The sequence below is a fragment of the Cryptomeria japonica genome, chromosome 3 (genome assembly GCF_030272615.1).
Source record: "Cryptomeria japonica chromosome 3, Sugi_1.0, whole genome shotgun sequence".
NCBI classification, from domain to species: Eukaryota; Viridiplantae; Streptophyta; class Pinopsida; order Cupressales; family Cupressaceae; genus Cryptomeria; species Cryptomeria japonica.
The window spans coordinates 397,857,499-397,879,927 of NC_081407.1; positions in this window are offsets into that span (position 1 = coordinate 397,857,499).

The window sequence follows — 22,429 nt, forward strand, 5'->3', positions numbered from 1 at the left end:
TGCACACTTTGCAAATGTTATATCTTTCATAGCAATGCAATATGTGCTCTCTATATATTTATTGTTTGGTATTTAATTACATTCATGTAGTTACAAGATCCCTAGTAGGCATGTATGCAAAGCTTTTCTCTATAAAATTTATCGTCATCCTTGCAACTTGTGCAAAATAAGAGCTTTGAATAGAATATGTATATCCATCAAAGCATAACTAAAGAATGATTTTGTCAAATGTTGCAGTTACAAATGTCATAATAAACATGTACAAAATGTTATCAAAATATGCTTCTTAATTATTTTTTCTTGTCAACATACCTTCTATCTAGGTTTCTATTCATGATTTTTATTTTCTTTATGGTGGATCATATATTTTGAGGGTTTGAAGTCTTATAGTGCACATATTTGGCTTGTTATATTAGTTACATTTCATTTATAAAAAAATTGAGTTTATAGTAATGAAATTTGAACAGCTTTTTATTTAGTTTCATAACATTCTAATGCTTTTTTGTAAATATCCAATAAGCCTACCATGGAGTCCAATTTTTCTAATTTTATTAGGGGTGTGCTTGGTTTGGAGTATAAACTTGTGACTTTACATAGTTTAATTTTGGCAAAATGGTTAAATATATACATTTACCAATAAAATAGGGGTTGAAACTTTATTGTGCAATTATGTGAGAATTTACATTTAGTGAGAAATTTGGAAAGTAAATGCTTGTTAATCTAATTTGAAATTTTAAAGGCATATTCTAGCAAGTTTTTTTTTTTTAAATATGAAAAAAATTAGTGATTTATTGAGCAACCAAATATAACTTACCCTCCTTTTAAGAAATTCATCTCTAAATACCATTGTAGTCAAAGAATGCATTTTATTTTTATTATTATTTTCTTATTCTCTATACTAATATTATCAATATCAATAAAAAAATGTGTTTCTCCTTGCCATTTAGTGAAATAATGCATTTACTTTTCCTTTTTCACATTTTTTTTTCTAATGTCCATTCTTCTTTGTACTAATTTTGATTTGATAATAAGTTGTATATTGGAAACTGTATGCTTCTATTTATAATAGAGCTAATTGAATGTAAAAAACTATTTAAAAAGATTTTAAAACATGATTAAAAGTGATTTTTTGGAGGATGTGGTAGTTGTGAATGCAACCTCCTAAAACTTGAAAGCTTGGGAAAGCTTGAAAATGTTTCAAAGTTGGCAAATTTAAAATACGTAAGTTGGTTTCAATTGTGAATTTAACAAATTGTGTTTTTATGAACAAAGAGTTTGTTTTCTTATTTTTTAAATCTATATTATATTTTCTTTGTTACAACATATGTTTTCTAAACTATATTATATTTATATTTTACAATACCTAAATCATTTTTAATTTTTCCTCATAAACATGTTGGCAATGTAAACCCTCAAATTTGCTAGCTCAAAAATGAAAACAATTGTATGAGTGTGTTATAAAGCATATATATTTTTTAATTGTTTAAGTCTCAAAATGATACATTTGTTTTATGCAACTTCAAAAGACTACATATACTTAAAATTATTCCCTTAATTGGTGATATTTGTGTGTTCTTATTGGCTTGAAATAGAATTGCTTATCATTATTTTAGTTTATATAATCTACACTTATTTTTTTTGTTTTAGGTAAAAAGGCATTATTGTTTTTTTTTTCCAATGAATGAGGAAGGGCTATTTGATGTCTTGCACAAGGTGAGCTATTAGAATAATACATAAACTAATATCCAAATTCATCATCTAAAAATTATCAATATATTGAGTGCAACCAATTATGTTCTCACCCATGAGGAAAATGAAGGCTATTGAATGTTGGTTGTGGATGGGCCTTTAAGAGTAACTTTCCTTACACTAACCTTTAAAATTAATTTAATATTACAAACTTCAAGCATGTGAGAGGTTAATTAGAAATTTTGAACACCTTTAAGATGTTCATCACTACAATGAAAGGTTGCATATTATAGAGAGTTCATAAGCTTAAGGTCTAGGTACGAACTTTTCATTCTTATTGTATTCGTATATCTCAATTAAAAGAAATTTTATGTTATTAAAATAATTAAACAACTTTTTGTCAAAGGTGAACAAGAAATTTGCATTTGTTCAATCGATTTTGGTACATAATAGTGTGTTCTATTACAAGCATATTACTTAACACCTTTCATTCCTTTCTTTTGTCCAAGAATCCAAATACAACCTCCAAAACTGCAAAGATCAATTGACCTAATGACTAATGTTGTCATGAAATTCAAAATGCAAGAGATCTTAATACAACCTTCAAAACCCCAAGATTAACCCAATGACTAATAGTCTCAAGAAATCCGAAATGCAAGAGCTCTAATTAGTATTGATGGTGGTGATTAATAAATTAAAGGTGTAAGAAATAATCGTCAATATAAATTGAACAATATATACAAATTTATAAATTGTATATCTTCTTTTAACTTATTTGTCTCAGTATCAAAGTTACTAACAAATTTAATCTTTGAAATTGGATTGCATGTTATTAACCTTATTATTTTCTAACTAATTTAGATATTTAAGATTAATGGAGTATGAATTATTTATGATAATTGGTTATTAATAGCTACTTGGTATTCACTTTTAGATTTATTTTCAGCATTATTTAAGTACTTACAAATAACTTCACTTGTAAATTTACTTTAAATATATTGAGGTTGTTGTGTTGCTTGTTTTTTTTGCTTGGTAAAAGGCCTAAGCCATTTTTTATTAATAAATAGCATTACAATCTCTGCTCAGTGCGGGCGCCGATAAGAAAGAGCGGAGATGAGAAAACCTCAGGCCTTTCCCGGGACCATAGGTCCAGTCAGTGACTAATAACATTTAATGATTTACATATAATCTTTTACAAATTCTTCATTCTGACTGATCAAAAAGCCCTTCATAGGTAGCATCTATAACTTCTATGAGGTAATATGCTTCTGCCAAACTTCATAGTTCACTGTTGCCATATTTGTCATCTTCTGATTATCCTGCAAAATAGATTCTCAAAACAATCCTTCTGCAAAACAACTTTGTTAAGTGTTAGTGCCAAAGAGAAGAAGAAGAGCTAATATTATCTCTGCATACTTACCCTTGTTGTTATTATAGTCTAGGTTTCTTTCATATTAAGTCAGCATTAGAAATTGTTGGCTATACTATGAAAGATTACCCAGTCTACAATAATATTAGGGGTATAAACACTGGTCAGCAAAGAATTGATAATAACACAACCTATCTAGCCTATAATTCATGCTCTTACCATGATATTCGAGACTTATATATGTTTAAATATAAATGTTGAAGTAAACCAATATGCCAGAGTTACTAGAGTACTCCCTGTTACTGTATTTTAGTATATGCCTGATTCAAGAAACATTCGCATTCTAAACTTCACTTATTTAGTATAACTATGGGTTTTAAAAATGTCATCAAGTGAGTATCTTACCCTTCGCTATCTATGCTATATCAAAGTATTTTGTGAACAGTTCAATATGTGCCTTGTACTAACTGTAGATCCTACATCCATGTGTATAAGATTAGTTATATTAGTAATTGCAAACAAAACTATGTAATGAAAACTTATTCTTCCTCCTTGTCATCTACGACTTCCATGCCAGAGGCCTATGTTTTTACAGCCTCCATATCACTGGGATTATCAGCCTGGAACGGGGTCCACCCCTCTTCTATCATATAACTCACCCACCATTCCCCTTTTGGTTTTTTTACCACTCCAAGCCATTGTTTGAGGAATGCAATGCTCCTTACTATCTCTGTTTGTCTTTGATGGCAAAGTTTCTGATCCTTGCTACTGAGAATAGGCCTCGTGAATTCTATATTGAGCACCTCTTCCTTATCTATGGCTTCCGCAACTTTGGTGTAATCTTCCAGGTAAGGTATATGAAGCTTATCATCCACACATTTTACAGCCATTTCTAGGTTAACCAAGTACTCTTCTTTGAATATCAGCTTGCATAGTGTGACTGTGACTGCTTTTTCTTCTCCCATTGTGAGTAGTATTGTTGCAAACCCTGCTAGGATGCTGCTATTAAATCGTTTTTAGTGTTCCGAGAGTGTAATCTCATCACCCAAAATCCCTTTGGTCGCATGTATGACCGGATCATCTTCTGATCTCAGAATAACCGACCAACATTTGTTAGAGATCTCTCCAAGGAAGGACATTTCATGCTTCTTAGGGCAAAGACAAATACCGGAATCCATTTTTAAACAGAGATAAATGTTGATTGCCTATGCTTAGATAAACTGGTTATGTCAACCAGTATTATCGATAATACAAGTTGTGACCCTGGTTGTGCCAGGCTAATCTCACGATGGTTTCCTATCTGCCTCTCAGTATATATTATGATTATTTTCTGATAACTCTTAACATATTTCCATCCCCAAAATGCCATGTTGTAGTGATTGCGGGAGTGATGATTACTTTTTCATGATTGTCGGTTCACCTTACTCCCTAGCCTTATCAATATATGATTGCTCAAGCAGTCGAGTAGTATCTTCATGATGATTTCTAGCATATGATGTTTAATCATATATATATATATGTGTGTGTGTGTGTGTGTGTGTGTGCATATATATCTATATCTCTGTGTAAGTATATATATGCTTTATTATATTTTTGTCCACGTGCGTGTGTGCATATATATATATTTGAGAAATTTATGTATACGCATATATATATATATATGTGTGTGTGTGTGTGTGTGTGTGTGTGTGTGTGTGTGTGTGTGTGTGTGTGTGTGTGTGTGTGTGTGGGCATATATCTATATCTCTGTGTAAGTATATATATGCTTTATTATATTTTTGTCCATGTGCATATATATATATATATATATATATATATATATATATATATATATATATATATATATATATATGCATATATATATATCTATATACATATTTATATATCTATTTATATAACTATATATATGTGTGTGTGTGTGTGTGTGTGTGGGCATATATATGTATGTATATATAGATTTGGGTATATAATCCTGTTATGTGTACAGATGAGCATGTGTATTTTTGTCACATATGTGAAAGTTCCAACCCTATTATGTCTTGTCATATCAACTATGGGATTGTTGATTGCTCTTTCTTTTATTCTCTGTTTGTCTTATATCCTACTAACTCTAACTTGCTAAGGGTTCGAACCATGTCCAAATGATAATGTCTTGATGTATGATGATGCATATATATATATATATACACGCGCATCTATATATGTATCTACTACCATATATATGCACGTGTACACATATAATTATATAAATACAAATATATACGTACATATATACCGCTATCTGTACGTATACATATGCATACCTTCCAATATGTGTGTGAATGTGTTGTTTTTAGGATTATATCTAAATCCCTGCCTGCCTATGAGTATCCTGGTCTGATTGCCTGTAAGTTAATGATGTGGTTCTATTTGTTCAATCTAACCCTAAATTAGCTATATTATCTGCCAATGTGTTAGCTTCCCTATATATGTGATTGAGCATGTCCATTAGAGAAAGGGCTATATCCAATAAACTTCAGAGTTCCCAGTTTGGCATTGTCTTGGTCCTCATTGCATTAACTATGATGGTCGAGTCCCCTTCTATTTCCAATTTGGACATTTTTAATTGTTTGCATAGGTTTAAACCCTCTATTAAGCTCAACAATTCTGCCTTATTGTTAGTGCAATGCCCTAAATATTGGGATCTTGATCCAATACATATCCCTTCATGTGAGTGGATTATACATCTTGCCCCTACCTCTCCTGGATTGCCTCTGGATTCTCCATCAAAATTAAGTTTGCACCATCCAGCCTCTGGGAGCACCCATTTGCATGCTTTCCTAACATTGGTCTTGTCTTTGTTCCCCTTCCCCAAAAAAGGAGGGATTTTAATCCCCTTCCACTGCTTTTTGATGTAGTTATCCCAATCTGTAAATGTCTTATCATGTTGGGGAATGGTCGTATTCCTACTATTGGAGGCTTATGTGATGGAGACTTCTATTTTTGCTATCAAATTCTCTACCTTCTTTTCTGTCTCTTGGAAGATTCTCTTGTTCCTCTCCTTCCAGACCTCCCAGATTACTATTGCTGGGTTGCATATCCATTAATTGTGGAAGATGTTATTCCTTTTGATGATTGGCCAACTTCTGAGCCAATCCTTTAGGTAAGGGATAAGGGCACCTGACCAACCTAGTTGTGCCATCAGTCGATACTAGTATTTTTGTGTGTAGTTACAAGTTGTGAATATGTGATCATTCGTTTCCTCATCTTTCTTGCATAAGAAACAAATTGAGGGTCCTTCGTAGCCTCTAAGTTTAAATTGCTCCGCAGTTGGGACCTTCCCCTGAAATGCCACCCAGGCAAAGAAGCCATCTTTTGGAAGACCGAATTTGTCCCAACATATTGTGTTAGGGATATTGTACTTGATATTGTTTGCCTCATCATATATGGTACTAAAACCATCTTTGTAGTTGTATTGTCCATCCTTTGATCTCGACCATATAAGCTCATATGGCCCAAGTCTGAGTGTTATTATTTTGCCCTCAAGAATTTACAACAATTCTTGGTCTTTGTTGTCCACCAAGAATGGGAGCATGTTTTTCCATTTCCATCCCATTGTCATTTTTGGTGCCAATGTCGTATAATCCCTTACATGATTACCCCATACAGATTTCATTTGGTCCTTCATGCCAGTTGTGTTCATCAAACTATCTATTGAGGGGTAACCCCCCATGAATCCTCCCAGAACAAGGTGGTTTTACCATCGCGAATATCCCAGGATAGGTGGTTCGCTATGAGCGATCGGACTTTTTTTATAAAGTTCCAAATTCTAGATCCCTTGGGTGGGTTTGTTTCCCTAAATACTGTCTTTCTCTGATTTTGTGATATGTATTTGCTCCTAAGGATTCTAGCCCATTTGGCTTCTAAGGATGTATACATTCTCCATGCCAATTTTTCCCCTAAAGACTTATTTTGCCATAGTAATTTTCTTATTCCCGTGCCTCCGTCACTCTTTTCTGGACATATCTTTTCCCATGATATCAGTTTCATTTTGTTTTTATCCTCTGCACCATTCCAATAGAAATCTCTAATTATTTGAGTTAGTTTCTTATAGGCCCCTTTTGGAAGTGGTATACGTGATAGAAGATAAATAGGCATTGATGCTAATTGAAGAGGGGAAAACAGATTTGAAGGTCAAATGATCAAAACATAACAAAATAAACATGCAGAATGCTAAAATATCATTAAAAGACCATTTCACCTTGCTATTTTACCTTCTCCTTTGGATTGAGCTTGATGAAGTGAAGGCACCCCTTGATAATGCTCCACTTGATGTGCTCCTTTGATTGTTGGATGTGGATGGCTCTCCAATGTTGTGCACAAATGGAATATATTTGAAAATGATAAGGATGAGATGATCAAGTTGCCAAGATGATTTCCTGGGCTCAAAAGGGCAGCATAAACTTATTGGATTTCAAGATGTTCTGAATGAAGGGATGGAGCCCTATTTTATAGGAAGACGAGAGGAAAACGAATGGCTGGGATGAATTCGAGATGAAGGGCTAAGATTTACTTGTGAGCTCACACAAGGTCCAAGAGAGGGTGTGGAGACCAAGAAATATGCCTTAAAGGCATTTCGTATCTCCACACTCCACAAGATGCATTGGACGAATTAAAAATTCTCCAAAAAAGGATATCATGGGGATTGGAGGAATAAAAAGGAATTAAAAATTTCTTGGGAGAGGGGATGCCTAGAGGAATGTGTGATTTCGAAAATCTTACATTCACCTAGGAAAAGAGCATTTAAAGCTAGTGGCTGGATGAAAAGGACAAAGAGTTGACTTTGTGGCTAATCATGATGATTAACCATTAACGACTCATTAGGAGGGGGATTAGAGGAAATGTTAGGTGGGATTAATATTTGTAGGAGAATTTGACTAGGAGAGAGAATGAGTGGAGGGAATAAAAAATTAGAAGAATAATGTTAAGTGAGTTTAGAGGGTTTCTAGAAGAATGAATAAAAAAATGATTTGTAGGAATCATGTAGGTTAACTAATTAATTGAAATTAATTAGCTAAGAGGAAGATTTGTGAGGATTTGATTTTTTTAGAAGAATAAAGAAAGGGATCGATATATTAAATAAATCAATCATATGCTATAGTGACAATATTAATTATATTTAATTAATATTGAGAGGAATTTGAATTAACATAATTAATTAATTAATTATCCGAGAAATTAAAAATAATTAAAATAATTATTTTTAAGTGTCTACATTTTGCCCCTCTTTGAAGCGAGGTGTGATGACACATTGATTCAAAGAATAATCTTGTTTTGATGTTGATATTGGTTTGATAGGATGCCCCGACTCTTGATTGATAGATTATGGTATGGTGATGCCCCCTCGGGAGATCAATTGAGGTATTTGATCTTTGGAGTTTTGCGAAATTGATATCTCGATAGATTTGATTTGATTCGATTGATAAGATCTAGATTCGGTCTGGTTTCAAGAAGAATTCATCCTGTATAAGACAAAGATGATCAAAGTGTCTGGTTTCAGGAAGGATTCATCCTGTATAAGACATGATTGATCATAATATCTAGTTTCAGGAAGGATTCATCCTGTATAAGACATGATCGGAGTGTCTGGTTTCAGGAAGGATTCATCCTGTATAAGACATGACTGATCACAACGTCTGGTTTCAAGAAGGATTCATCCTATATAAGACATGATCAGAGTGTCTGGTTTCAGGAAGGATACATCCTGTATAAGACATGACTGATCACAACGTCTGGTTTCAGGAAGGATTCATCCTGTATAAGACATGATCAGATCACAACGTCTGGTTTCAAGAAGGATTCATCCTGTATAAGACATGATTGATCACAACGTCTGGTTTTAGAAAGGATTCATCTTGTATAAGACATGATCAGATCACAACGTCTGGTTTCAGGAAGGATTCATCTTGTATAAGACATGATTGATCACAACGTCTGGTTTCAAGAAGGATTCATCCTGTATAAGACATGATCAGATCACAACATCTGGTTTCAGGAAGGATTCATCCTGTATAAGACATGAATCAAAATCATAATTGATTATGTGAGGAAAAAAAAATAGAGGAAGAAAAATTAAGGTGGAAAGGATAGATGAGGAACAAATATGAAGCAGTCACGAGGTATTTGGAAAGAAGAATACGAGATGCGAGACCGCAGAGGAAAATGGGGGCAATTGAGAACTCCATGGGATTATTGAGTTTAGGATTTGATGGAATAATGGTGAGATTTTATGCACAACAAATGTGGAGAGCCAACCTAGTTTGATGTTGCCCTGAGTGACTTGCACCATTGATTATAGAAATCAGGATGCCATGAGAAACGCAGGGCGTGGACTGACTCTGTAGACAAACAGGAATTTCTTGCACACAACAATGCGAGTGTTAAGAAACACTAATACAGAGTTGTGGGTTTGTGCAAGGAAACCCTCAAACACACCGATACCTCTTGTACACGAGAAGGTAAGTGTTGATAAACACTAGTACCAAGTCGTCGATTTATACAAGAAGGATCCAAAACATGCCATACTATGAAATATGCCCCAGTATGCACCTATCATAATGTACCTAGATGTGGAAGAACCCAGACAGTCGTAAATAGTGGCAGTCGTAGGGCAAAAGATGCAAGCCTATATGAAAAGATCTAACAAAATCTAACAAGTCTCTTCCTTGCGACCACATGATACCTCTTGCCAAGAGTAGAACTAGGATGGACTTGGGATTGTTTCTCAAGACTTCTTGAAGCTTACACACAGAGGCATAAAATCTCAGTTTCAATGGGACATTCCTTGTTCATGACTCAGGCGAAGACTTCATCATCATACACATGTTTTATTGGGAGGCGGAAAAGAAGGAATGTTGTGCATGGGTGGGCTGGATGGCAGATGATTTGGAGTATCGACCTGATAGACAGTGGATCCGGTTATTTACCTTAGCGTCTGCACAGAGGTTTTCACCAAGGTACTTGTCCATAGCACCACCAAGTGGTTTTCACTAATGGACGAATTATTTTTTCTTTCTTTTTCTGGATTTTTAATTTTTTTGTGTCATAAGGTGCTTATTTGCCAGGTTTTCACCAAAGTGACGATTTTTTCAGGATCTTTTTCTCTTTTTTTTTAAAAAAAAATTTCTTGATTTTTTTCTTTTTTACAATTTAAGACTTTCTGAGGATTAAACATAAAATCTTTTGAGGTGCAAGATATTCATTGGATCATCCAAAGGATGGCCTTCAGGAGTAGCCAGCTGATAAGCTCCTGATCCATATTTCGCTGTGATTACATATGGTCCAAGCCAATTAGGCTCGAACTTGCCTTTCTTTTCTCTTTCTTGTAGATTTTTCTGATTTTCCATGAGGACAAGATCACCAACTTGGAATTCTCGGGTTTTGACTTTTTTATGATAACTCATGCACATACAGTTTTGATATACCTGGAGATGATTCAAGGCCTTAAGGCGCCTTTCATCTAACAATTCTAGCTCTTGTAAGCGGGCAATTCTGTATTCTTCCTCTGGTAGGATGTTTTGCAGCGATACCCTTAGAGAGGGGATCTCGATCTCAAGGGGAAGGATGGCTTCGGAACCAAATACTAGGGAATAAGGAGTGGCACCTGTGGGGGTGCGGATGGAGGTGCGGTAGGCCCACAATGCAGGATGGATTTGGAGGTGCCAATCACGGCCTGCTCCATTGATTGTCTTTTTGAGGATTTTTATTAGGGTTTTATTAGAAGCCTCAGCTTGGCCATTGCCTTGGGGGTAATATGAAGTGGAGAAGCGGTGTTGGATGTTGAATTTTTGGCAGAGTTCTTTGACATCCTGGTTCTTGAATTGTTTACCATTATTTGTGATGATAACTTTTGGGATGTCATATCGACAGATTAGGTAGTTCGGGATGAATTTGGATATTTGCTTGCCGGTGGTGAAAGTAAGAGGGATAGCCTCTACCCACTTGGTGAAGTATTCGGTGGCGGTGATAATGAATTTATGTTCGTTGGAAGATGAAGGGTGGATTTTCCCAACGAGATCGAGCCCCCACTACGAGAAGGGCCAGGGTGTAATGAATAATTGCAATTCTTGTGATGGTGCATGAATCTTGTCGCCATGTTGCCGACAAGGGATGCATTTCTTCACATAATTGTATGCATCTTCCATTTTAGGCTAATAGTATCTTGTTCTCAAAAGTTTTTTAGCCAATGTGAGTTCACTTGAGTGTGCCCCACAGATACCCTTGTGTACTTCGCGTAATGCCCATTCTACTTCTTGTTTATCTAAACACCTTAGGAGGGAACCATCAAAATGCCTTCTGAACAAGGTGTCTGCAAAGATGGTGTAACGAGCACATCGGCGGATGAAGGTTTGTTGTTGGGTTTTGGTGAGGTGTGGGGGAATGGTGTTGTCTTTGAGGAAAGCGAAGGTTTCTTGGTACCAAGGGGACTCGGGACCAACGAGAACACACACCATTTCAAACTCTGGTAGGTCGTATGCTGGTATAAACAATTGCTCGACCAAGAACTCGCACTTCTGACTGTGTGCTGGCATTTGAAGGAGGGAGCCAATGGTGGCCATTGCATCTGCAACCCTGTTGTTTGTTCATGGGATTTGGTCAAACTTGATTGCCGTGAAATGTTGCTTAAGATCTTCAACCATAGTACGGTAGGGGAGGAGTTTATCATCTTTTGTCTGGTATTCATCATTGACTTGTTTTATGATGAGTTGGGAATCACCATAGACTTGTAATTCCTTTATTTTCCAGTGGATAGCCAAGCGTAAACCTGTGATGAGGGCCTCGTATTCTGCTATGTTATTGGTACATGCAAAGGCTATCTTGTATGATTTGGGGATGCCATCTCCTTGAGGTGTGACCAATAATATTCCTGCCCCCGATCCATTTTGAGTGTAGGAGCCATCAAAATACAATTTCCATGTGGAGGATGTGGTAACAGTCATAATGAACTCATCTGGTAATTCTGTGAGAAGAGGATGATTGCCTGGAAGTGGAGCTTCAACCAACTGATCTGCAATGACTTGTCCCTTGATTGCCTTTCTGTCCACATATTCAATGTCAAACTCGCTTAAGAGCATGACCCATTTGGCGGTTCTGCCAGTGAGAGCAGCTTTGGACAAGAGATATTTAAGTGGATCAATTTTAGCAATTAATTTTGTCTTATTATTTAGCATATAGTGTCGTAGTTTCTATGTGCTGAACACTAATGCCAAACATGCTCTTTCAATGGGGGTGTAATTGATTTCATATCCTACCAACATCCGACTGATGTAGTAAATGACATGTTCCTTCCCTTGATCATCTGTTTGCGCCAATAATGCCCCCAATGCCACTACAGTAGCACATATATACAAAATAAGGGGCTTTCCAGGAGCAGGAGGCATCAATACGGGAGGTGATGCTAAATATTCTTTTAATTTCTCAAAAGCCTTTTGACATAGGCAATCCCATTTAAATTTTGTGTCTTTACGCAATAGGTGTGCAAATGGATGACACTTGTCTGCTAGCTATGAAATGAAACGCCTAACAGACTGGAGTTTTCCCTGGAGATTGCGTATTTGTCTGAGAGTTTTTGGTGGAGGCATTTCCATGATAGCTTTTACTTTTGCAGAATCGACCTCGATGCCTCTGCGGGAAACAATGAATCCTAATAGTTTTCTCGATGTGACTCCAAACACACTTTTTTGGATTCAGCCGTAGTTTGTATTTTTCTAATCTTTCGAAGATTTGCTTTAGAATGGGAATGTGTTCTTGTCTTGTCTTAGATTTGCCTAGCAGATCATCCACATAGTCCTCCATAATTTTGTGGAAGAGGTCATGAAAAATTGTTGTCATTGCCCGTTGATACATAGCTCCAGCATTTTTAAGGCTAAAAGGCATGACTCAGTAACAGAAGGTACCCCATGGTGTTGTGAATGCAGTTTTATGCTGATCCTCATTTGCTATCCTAATTTGGTTGTATCCAGAAAACCCATCCATTAGCGATAACATTTCATGTCATGTTGTAAGGTCCACAATCATGTCTATATTGGGGAGCGGGAAATCATCTTTAGGACAAGCTATATTTAGATCTCGGAAATCTGTGCAGATGCGGATGCCCCCAGCAGGTTTGCTGACAGGTACAATGTTGGAGACCCATTCAGCATAATCTATTGGTTTGATAAATTCTGCGTCTAACAACTTTTGAAGTTCCGCCTTGACCAGGAGTGCAATATGTGGGTGCATTTTGCGCAATTTCTGTTTTATAGGTTTTGCATCTGGGTGGACGGTAAGATTGTGAACCACCAAGGCAGGGTCCAACCTTGGCATATCGGAATAGGACCATGCAAAATTGATTTTTACCTTTGTAAGGAAGTTGATAAAGTCTTGTTTCTTGATTTCTGTGAGGGATTTGGCAATGAGCACATTTTTCGGAATGACTTCGGTGCCCATGTTGATGTTGTTTGTTTCTTCTATCAACAAATTTGATTTGTCCTGTGGAAGGTAACCAATGGTAGGGAGGTCAAATCCCTCATCGTCAAGTGCCTTTTCTAGGTTTTCACTTTCAGATACGCCCTTTGTTTTTATTTCTTGTTCATCCAAAGGCGCCTCAGGGAGGTTTTCACCTAGGGAATCATATCTTTTTCTTTTATTATCTTTTTTGTGGCTAAGGGCATTGACTTAACTACCAAAGTATCCCTTTTCGTGTAGTTTAATACCCTCGATTCTATTACAATCTTCCATATTTTGCACTGTTAGGAGAGCAATGAGAGCATTATCGTCGGTGCAAATATCTAAAGTGGGTTTGTCTTGTTGGTCCCAGTCAATGAGTTCAGGATGGACAAGATGTAGCTCATGTGAAGTGGGAGGGGTTACGGGGGTGATGGTATTGATGTAAGGCTCCAAGAAGATATCTTTCTCATATTCATAAGGCATTTCGTAGAATTCCTCTTCGTCGGCGCTTTCGATATCCGAAGAAGGACTAGAAGGGGCACCGGGGTGTACCCCAAGCCTATGTTGTATCTATAGGAGATAGGATTTATGGGTGTTTTTCTTCCTTTCTCCTCTGGTCCCAGGCTGTGTCCTTTGTAACCCATTTTTTCAACTATGGCAGATGCTTTTGGGTACATTTCTTTGGATATTTTTGTTGGATCTTCATCTTCTTCACGGTACAACCATGAAGAGATATCTGCTTCGAGGCTCTTGTTATCAAGTGGGCCCCATTGTTGGAAGGTGGTTTTTTGACATTGCATGATTGGTTTTGGGTCATTTTTTATCTCTTTTGGTTTGCCAAATGACTTAGGAGAGAGAGGGAGGTTGCCTATTAATAAGACGTCCTCCAATTTGTATTCTCCACAGCCATTGTCCAAGATCTTGATTTGATTATCTGGTTGGGATGATGTGGAGGCAACATTTGATGTGTCAGATGGAGGCGTTGATGAGGGTCTATTTAGTGGGCAATGATACGGATGCTTCCCCTCTAATAGTTTGCAATATTGAAAAGGTTGGGGATCACCTTTGATAGTGATCTCTCTTCCGTTATAAGGGAATTTGATGCATTGGTGATAGATGGAGGGTACGGCCTGCAAGGAATGAATCCATGGCCTCCCAAGGAGAATGTTGTAGGGGAGATCAAGATCTAGTACTTGACAAGGGGTTTCAATTATAATGGGGCCCACTTGAAGAGGTAAGGTGATCGTGCCCTTTGAAATTATTTATGCATCATCATATGCCTTTATTGTGATCCTTCCTGATGTGTCTATCAGATCCTCAGAAAGTCCCAATTGTTTTATTAATTTGTATGTGCACAGATTAAGCCCGGATCCATCGTCTATCAGGATACGTTTGACCTTGTGCTTGTGGATAAGAGCTTCAATGTGCAAAGGTTTGTTATGGTCTTCATCTGCGGGAGCATCTTTGGAGTTAAATACAATGTGTTGCTGGGTAGCAAGGTTTCCAATGAGGGTATGGAATTGGGTCGCGTTGATGTTATCTGGAACGCGTGATTGGAGAAGGGCTTGTTCCAAAATTTCTTTATGGACCGGGGAAGTCTTGAGAAGTTCAAAATGGAGATCTGTGCAGGTGTCTTCCCAAGTTGATCAAGGAGGTCATATCGACGGGTGGAAGACATGGGTGGAGGGTTTGGTGGGAGAGGGACTCCTTGGATGGTGACCCTTCCTCGACGTGTAGTTGCATTGCAGTCATTCTGGAAATGGGAGGTGGAAGGCGTGGCGCCTTGAATGACTATCCTAGCAGGATTTGATCTGCTTTGGGAAGAAGGAGAATTGACTCCTTGGATGGTTATGACATTGACATGATTGTCTACAGGTTCAATGCGACCTACTATAGAATCAAAACCGGTTATGTGATTAGCGTAGTCATAACCCATTGCGTTAGATGATGAGCCTTTTCCTTTATCATGCTTCGGGAAGGGTTCCTGGTACATTTTGAGTTTGTCATTGTTATTACCAAGTTTTGCATTTGCTACTTCAATCTCACCTCTATCAATGAGATCTTGTATGTAGATCTTCAGTTTCATACATTTTCGTGTATCATGTCCCTTAATACGATGGTATTCACAATACTCATTTTCATTATACCATCTTGGTTTAAGTTGATTGGGGTCAAGCGGGCAAGTGATTGGAAAAACCACTATACCTGCTTGGACAAGTTTTTGAAACACCACTTCAATAGGCTCAGCCAGAGGAGTGAAATCTCTTGGAGCCCTGTTATTTGATTGGGGTGGTCGTCCCTAGATTGAGACATTGTTGTGAGGTTTTTTGGATTGATTTGGATTGTCTTGATTATTGAATTGATGATTGTTGGTGGTGGATTTTGGGGAAGCGGCCATAGTTTGGACCCGCTTTGCATCAGTTATACCATCATTGACCACATTTTTGTTTTTGGACCAGAATTTTGGCTTGTCATTATAATAAGAGGAAGAACTTTGTGTTGATTTCTGGTAATGTTTCAAGGTTCCTTCCTCCAACAAGACATGTTCGAGGGCGAGGCCCTTATCTGTCAATTTTTGGAAGGATTTGATGCATTGAGATATTAAAGGTCTTGAAAGTTGAGGCACCAAGTTCTTTTGGAATAGCTCAATTTGATGTTGTTCTAGCATGTCCCACTGAAATTTCTTGATAAGATGCCGCCATCTTTGTAGGAAATTGGCAAAGGTTTCTTTGGGCCTTTGTTTTGTATTACATAGGTCCATCATAGAAACATCATTACCCATGTTGTATGCATAGTGGGCCACAAATTTTTCTGCCAAGTCTGAAAAAGAGACAATGGAACCTCGTGGTAAAGATGAGAACCATGCCAAGGCGTCTCCTGTGAGACTCTTGGGAAAGAGTCTGCGAAGATAAAGGTCACTATAGGATACTTCTTGGTATAAGATGTGGAATTCTCGGACATGGTCGCGGGGATCTCCTTTGCCTTCATACTTGGTGAATTTAGGGATCTCAAATCCTGGGGGATATGGTGCAATTGATATAGATGGGTCGTAAGGACAAGGGCAAAACTCTTCAAACGAGTAAGTTTTCCTTTTATTAGTCCTTTGTTTAATGTCCTTGATAATATTCTTCATGTCTTGAATTTCCTTGATGAGGTCTTGTTGTGGACTTTGATATTGATGAATTGTATTTGCCCCAAGAATTGGATGAACCAAAGAAGGTGCACCACCACCAATATATTGATATGATGAGGAGGTGGCAACGTGGGATGTGATGACCGATGTCACTAGGGTTTGAGGGACAGTTGGTTGCGGTCCGCCAATTGTTGTGACGGGATTGAATACGGTTCGGATAAAATTTGCGACATTGTTGGGAGGAAGGGAAGTTTGTGGAATATAAATTTGTGGTTGAATAGAAGGAGGTGGTATAGAAGTTTGTTGGAGAATGGATGAGATCGGATTTGATAGTGGTATGGATGGTAAGGAGGAAGAAGGTGGGATGGAGACCACGGTGGGAAGTACCACGGGTGGCATTGATTGAGCCTGGATGATTGATGGGGCTGCAATTGATTGAGTTTGAATAGTAAGTGCAACACTTTGTGTGGGAGCGAGGTCTCCTTGTGGTTGTTGGGTGAGAGTGGATCTATTAAATTCAGGCGGAAGTTGACCTCCATGTTCAAGGAGAGTTTTCAGAAGTGCAATAGGATTGTGTTTAATAAACTTTTCCATCATCTCTTGGTTATAAGAATCCGTTAGGAAAGTTTGCACTTCCGGACAAAGTTCATCTTGGTTAACCATGTCAAGATTTTGACTTTGATCTTGATCGCTAGGTTGCCCACTTTGTGTATGATCTTGCGTGGGATCTTCATATAGGACACCAATGTCTGGCATGCCATATTGTTGTTCAGCCATCTTTTTCTTTTGGGATCGATTTGCGACCATACACGACATTTGTGATGAAAAGACTTAGGAAAAATGTGATGAAAGGACTTAAGAAATTTGTGATGAAAGGATTTAAGAAATTTGAGGTTGAAAGGACTTAGGAAATTTGTGATGAAATGATTTAAGAAATTTGAGGATGAAAAGACTTGAGAAATTTGTGATGAAAGGATTTAAGAAAATTGAGGATGAAAGGATTTAAGAAATTTGAGGATGATTGATGAAGAAGGTATGGTAGTGATGGTTTAGAAGAAATTTGATGACTAGGTTGTCTTTGGTATGAACATGAAGGATCGATTCGAATGGCAAGTTGTATGAAGGGATACGACCACCCTGATTTGGACAATAGTTGGTGTTTCAAAGGACAAACTTGAATGTTGATGGAAATGACGGACTCTTAGCTTCTCTCTTATACTTATGAAAAATGGGACGGACAGAGTTTTGACACAATTTTGGACTTTGTGTGGGTAATGACTTGGACAATTGTTTGTGTCTTGACAAATGTTTTTGCAAAGTGTTTGGGGATAGTGATGTGTTTTTAGTTTACTCTTGGCAAGTATGTATCAAACAAAGCAAACACAGTGATCAAATGCATATTATATCAAAGACACTCATGCTCATTTACAACATTCTTAAGGCTAGTAAGGACAATAGTCATTGAATCCCAATTGGTTTCCCATCTATGCTTACCCAGAGCGGACACTTAGATGCTTGACCCCACTGGCTCTCCTCCACGGCACTCACTTCTCGGGGCTGCCAAGCATCAATTCCCATGAAAACTCCTCATGGCGAACTTTGTGTCTCTACTAAGGGTCGTAAGAATATGGGCCGCTTCAGAGGTCCGACCTCCTATACCAATGACTAGAAGGTTTTTGGCCACTATGAACAAGGTGTTTAGTAAGTCTTCCCATTAGGAGCTACCCTTCGAAGTTGCACAAGCGCAATTGAGGCCTATAGCCCAACGAAGCACCAAGAACTTAGTAGTCACGCAAACATGATTGAGATCTCTAGGATCCTACTAAGCACCCAATGTGAGAGTGAACTCTCATATAGCCCCAACCATTAACCCTTTCGTAGTCAATGGCCTATTTATTATAGTGAGTTGGGAACCCCAGGTCCGGGTGTACTCACTTGGGTTGTTCCCCTCTTACCTTCTCAAAGAGCAAGTTGGGAGGGCAGGCCCGCTAGAGGTAAACACACAATCGAACAAGAAAAGGTTGGAGGGTCTGGATTTCCGATCGTCTAGTAAGATGAGAGCATACTTTCCTACCTTTACACTTTTCTTAAAGACACATAAGACAATGGTTCATTCCATTTTAATTAATATCTAGGTGCCTAATTTAAATAAATGCACAATATTTGGTTGAATCGACTAGACAACCTGCAAAACCACTTGATTAGTAGTTTGAAAAATGGAGTCTTCAAAAAGCGTCCTGCAAAACAACTTGATTAGTAGTTTGGAAAAATAGTCTTCAACAAGCGTCCTACAAAAAACAACAAAATGACAAAAATATTAATTTTTTTGATTTTTTGGGAATGAATAGAAAAACATGAATAAAAACTTTTTTACTAATGACAAATGTGGATTTGAAGAAAGTTTTGATGGGTAAATGGGGTTTGACTAGGTTTTTGCCACTTTCCAAGAGATAGGCAAGCGAAAAATGAGGATTTTGGAGGAGAGATGAAGGAATGGGAAAATGTGTCCAAGAGGGACAAAGAAACAAAAGTTGGAGATGGATAATATGAGAAAAATTTGGAGGTGATTGGATAAAAGGGGAAGAAGTTATGGCAAACCCTAAAAATAGAGAAATATGAGATTTTGGGCTTCAAAAGTGGTTTTTTGGGATAAGGCTTTCAAGGAAGAAAATGTGGAAAATGGCAATGCGGAGAATCTAGTGAAGTTTGGAGGAAAATGGAGTTGAGATAAAGAAGATATGGCGAAAAAACAGAAAAAAAATTATTTATTTTTTAATTTTTTTATAACCTTAGATTTAACAGAGCAGACAGAAACCCTAGATTTAACATAGTAGAAACCCTAAATTTAACAGAATTAAAAAAATGTCAAAGGTCCGTATTTCTGATTGTCTAGATAGACGAGCATAATCTCTTACTTTCACACTTTTCTGCGGTCAGACATTATCTTTAAACAGAGCAGATAACAAGAAATGAAAAAAAAAGAAATGCAGACTACAGTTAGCACCTAAAAATTTCAGACAGATTAACAGAGCAGACAGTAACACTAAACAGATAGAAAAGTGTCAAAGGTCCAGATTTCTGATTGTCTAGATAGACAAGAGCATACTCTCCTATTTTCACACTTTCCTGCGGTCAGAGCATACAGTTGCGCTAAACAGAATAGAAAAGTGAAAGGTCTAGATTTCTGATTGTCTATATAGACAAGAGCATACTCTCCTACTTTCACACAAATTATAATTAAACAAAGCAGACAACGGAGCAAATAACAGATCGGATAACAGGAATTTAAATTCCCACAAAAACGCTCGCGCTAATCGCAGAGCTATCGTGCTGAAACAGAAACAGAAAAAGAACAGAAACAAAAATGCAACAGAAACAGAAAAGAAGCTGTTGCATCGAAATAAAGAGCCACTATTCTGGAACCTGCAAAAAAAAGATTTTTTTTTTTTGCAGTCGCGCTATTCTGGAACCCTACGTCTCACAACTCACAAAAACCTAAAAAAAAAAAAACGTTAGTTCTTAGGGACGTGGGTCCCACCAGGCGTGCCAAAACGAAGAGGGGAAAACAGATTTGAAGGTCAAATGATCAAAACATAACGAAATAAACATGCAGAATGCTAAAATATCATTAAAAGACCATTTCACCTTGCTATTTTATCTTCTCCTTCGGATTGAGCTTAATGAAGTGAAGGCGCCCCTTGATAATGTTCCACTTGATGTGCTACTTTGATTGTTGGATGTGGATGGCTCTCCAATGTTGTGCACAAATGGAATGGATTTGAAAATGATAAGGATGAGATGATCAAGTTGCCAAGATGATTTCCTGGGCTCAAAAAGGCAGTATAAACTTACTGGATTTCAAGATGTTCTGAATGAAGGGATGGAGCCCTATTTTATAGGAAGAGGAAAAGAAAACGAATGGTTAGGATGAATTCGAGATGAAGGGCTAAGATTTACTTGTGAGCTCACACAAGGTCCAAGAGAGGGTGTGGAGACCAAAAAATATGCCTTAAAGACATTTCGTATCTCCACACTCCACAAGATGCATTGGAGGAATTAAAAATTCTCCAAAAAAGGATATCATGGGGATTGGAGGAATAAAAAGGAATTAAAAATTCTTTGGGAGAGGGGATGCCTAGAGGAATGTGTGATTTCGAAAATCTTACATTCACCTAGGAAAAGAGCATTTAAAGCTAGTGGCTGGATGAAAAGGACAAAGAGTTGACTTTGTGGCTAATTATGATGATTAACCATTAACGACTCATTAGGAGGGGGATTAGAGGAAATGCTAGGTGGGATTAATATTTGTAGGAGAATTTGACTAGGAGAGAGAATGAGTGGAGGGAATAAAAAATTAGAAGAATAATGTTAAGTGAGTTTAGGGGGTTTCTAGAAGAATGAATTAAGAAGATGATTTGTAGGAATCATGTAGGTTAACTAATTAATTGAAATTAACTAGCTAAGAGGAATATTTGTGAGGATTTGATTTTTTTAGAAGAAAAAAGAAATACACTAATACTATTTTTATGAGGGTTAATCTTCCTACCCCTGTCAGCCATAAGGCTTTCCAAGATGACAACTTCTTCCTCACTCTTTCAATCAGGGGTTCCCAAAGTTTGTTGGTTCTAATACCTTTGTCTAGAGGCATCCCTAAATATGAGAATGGTAGATGACTTATTTTGTACCCTAGATATGAAGCTATCATGTATTCCTCCAATGCTTCCATATTAAAGAAGAATATTTCTGATTTCTCCTTGTTTACCATCTCTCTTGAAGCCAGCCCATAAGATTGTAATATTTTCTTGATTTCCTTAGCTTCCTTTAACTATCTTTTCCCCAAAATCATTATGTCATCAGCAAACTATTGATGGGTACATGGATCCACCCCTCCAGTGATTTGAATCCCCGTCAATCTGCTAGACCTCTGTGATGCATCCAGGCTTCTACTTAAGGCTTCAAACATAATTATAAATAAGAATGGGGATAAGGGTTACCCTATCTAAGTCCCCTGGATACTTCAAAGAAACCTTCCGATTTCCCGTTTAGTAAGATAGAGAACCTGGGGTTTGATATGCAGAAGTAAACCCAAATGATCCATTGTTTGTTAAAGTCAAAGGCCTTCATGCAACTACAAAGGAAATACCAATCCACTTTGTCATAAGCCTTTTTGATATCTAATTTTATCAGCATATTAGGTTACCCTTGGAACTGACAGGAGTGGATGGCTTCTTGTACAATAATAATTCCATCCAAAATTGATCTATTGGGTACAAAGCCTGTGTGTTCTTCTGATATTATGGCAGACAATAATTTTTTTAGTTTATTGGCCATGACTTTAGCTAGTAGTTTATAAGTCATGTTACATAGAGAAATGGGTCTGAATTCTTCCCACTTTGAGGGATTCTCCTTCTTTGGAATTAAGGCCAAAAATGTGTTATTGATCTCTTTTAGGAATTTTCTTGCATTGTCGGCGTATTCCAAGGCATTAGTAACCTCGTCCCCTAAGATGTGCCAGCATTTCTGAAAAAAACTAGCAGGGAAGCCATACGGTCTAGGAGCTTTGTCTCCCTGAAATTGTGCCAAGGCCGTTTTAACTTCTTCATGGGTGATTTTACAGTTTAACATTTTATTATTACCCTCTGTTATCAGTTTGGGTGTGTTATTTAATAAGATTATATTGTTAGGGAGGTCCGAGTGTTCCCAGTTGTTGAGAATATTTTAAAAGTACTTGGTTGCATCTTTTGCGATTAGATCTTGATCTGTAATGATCT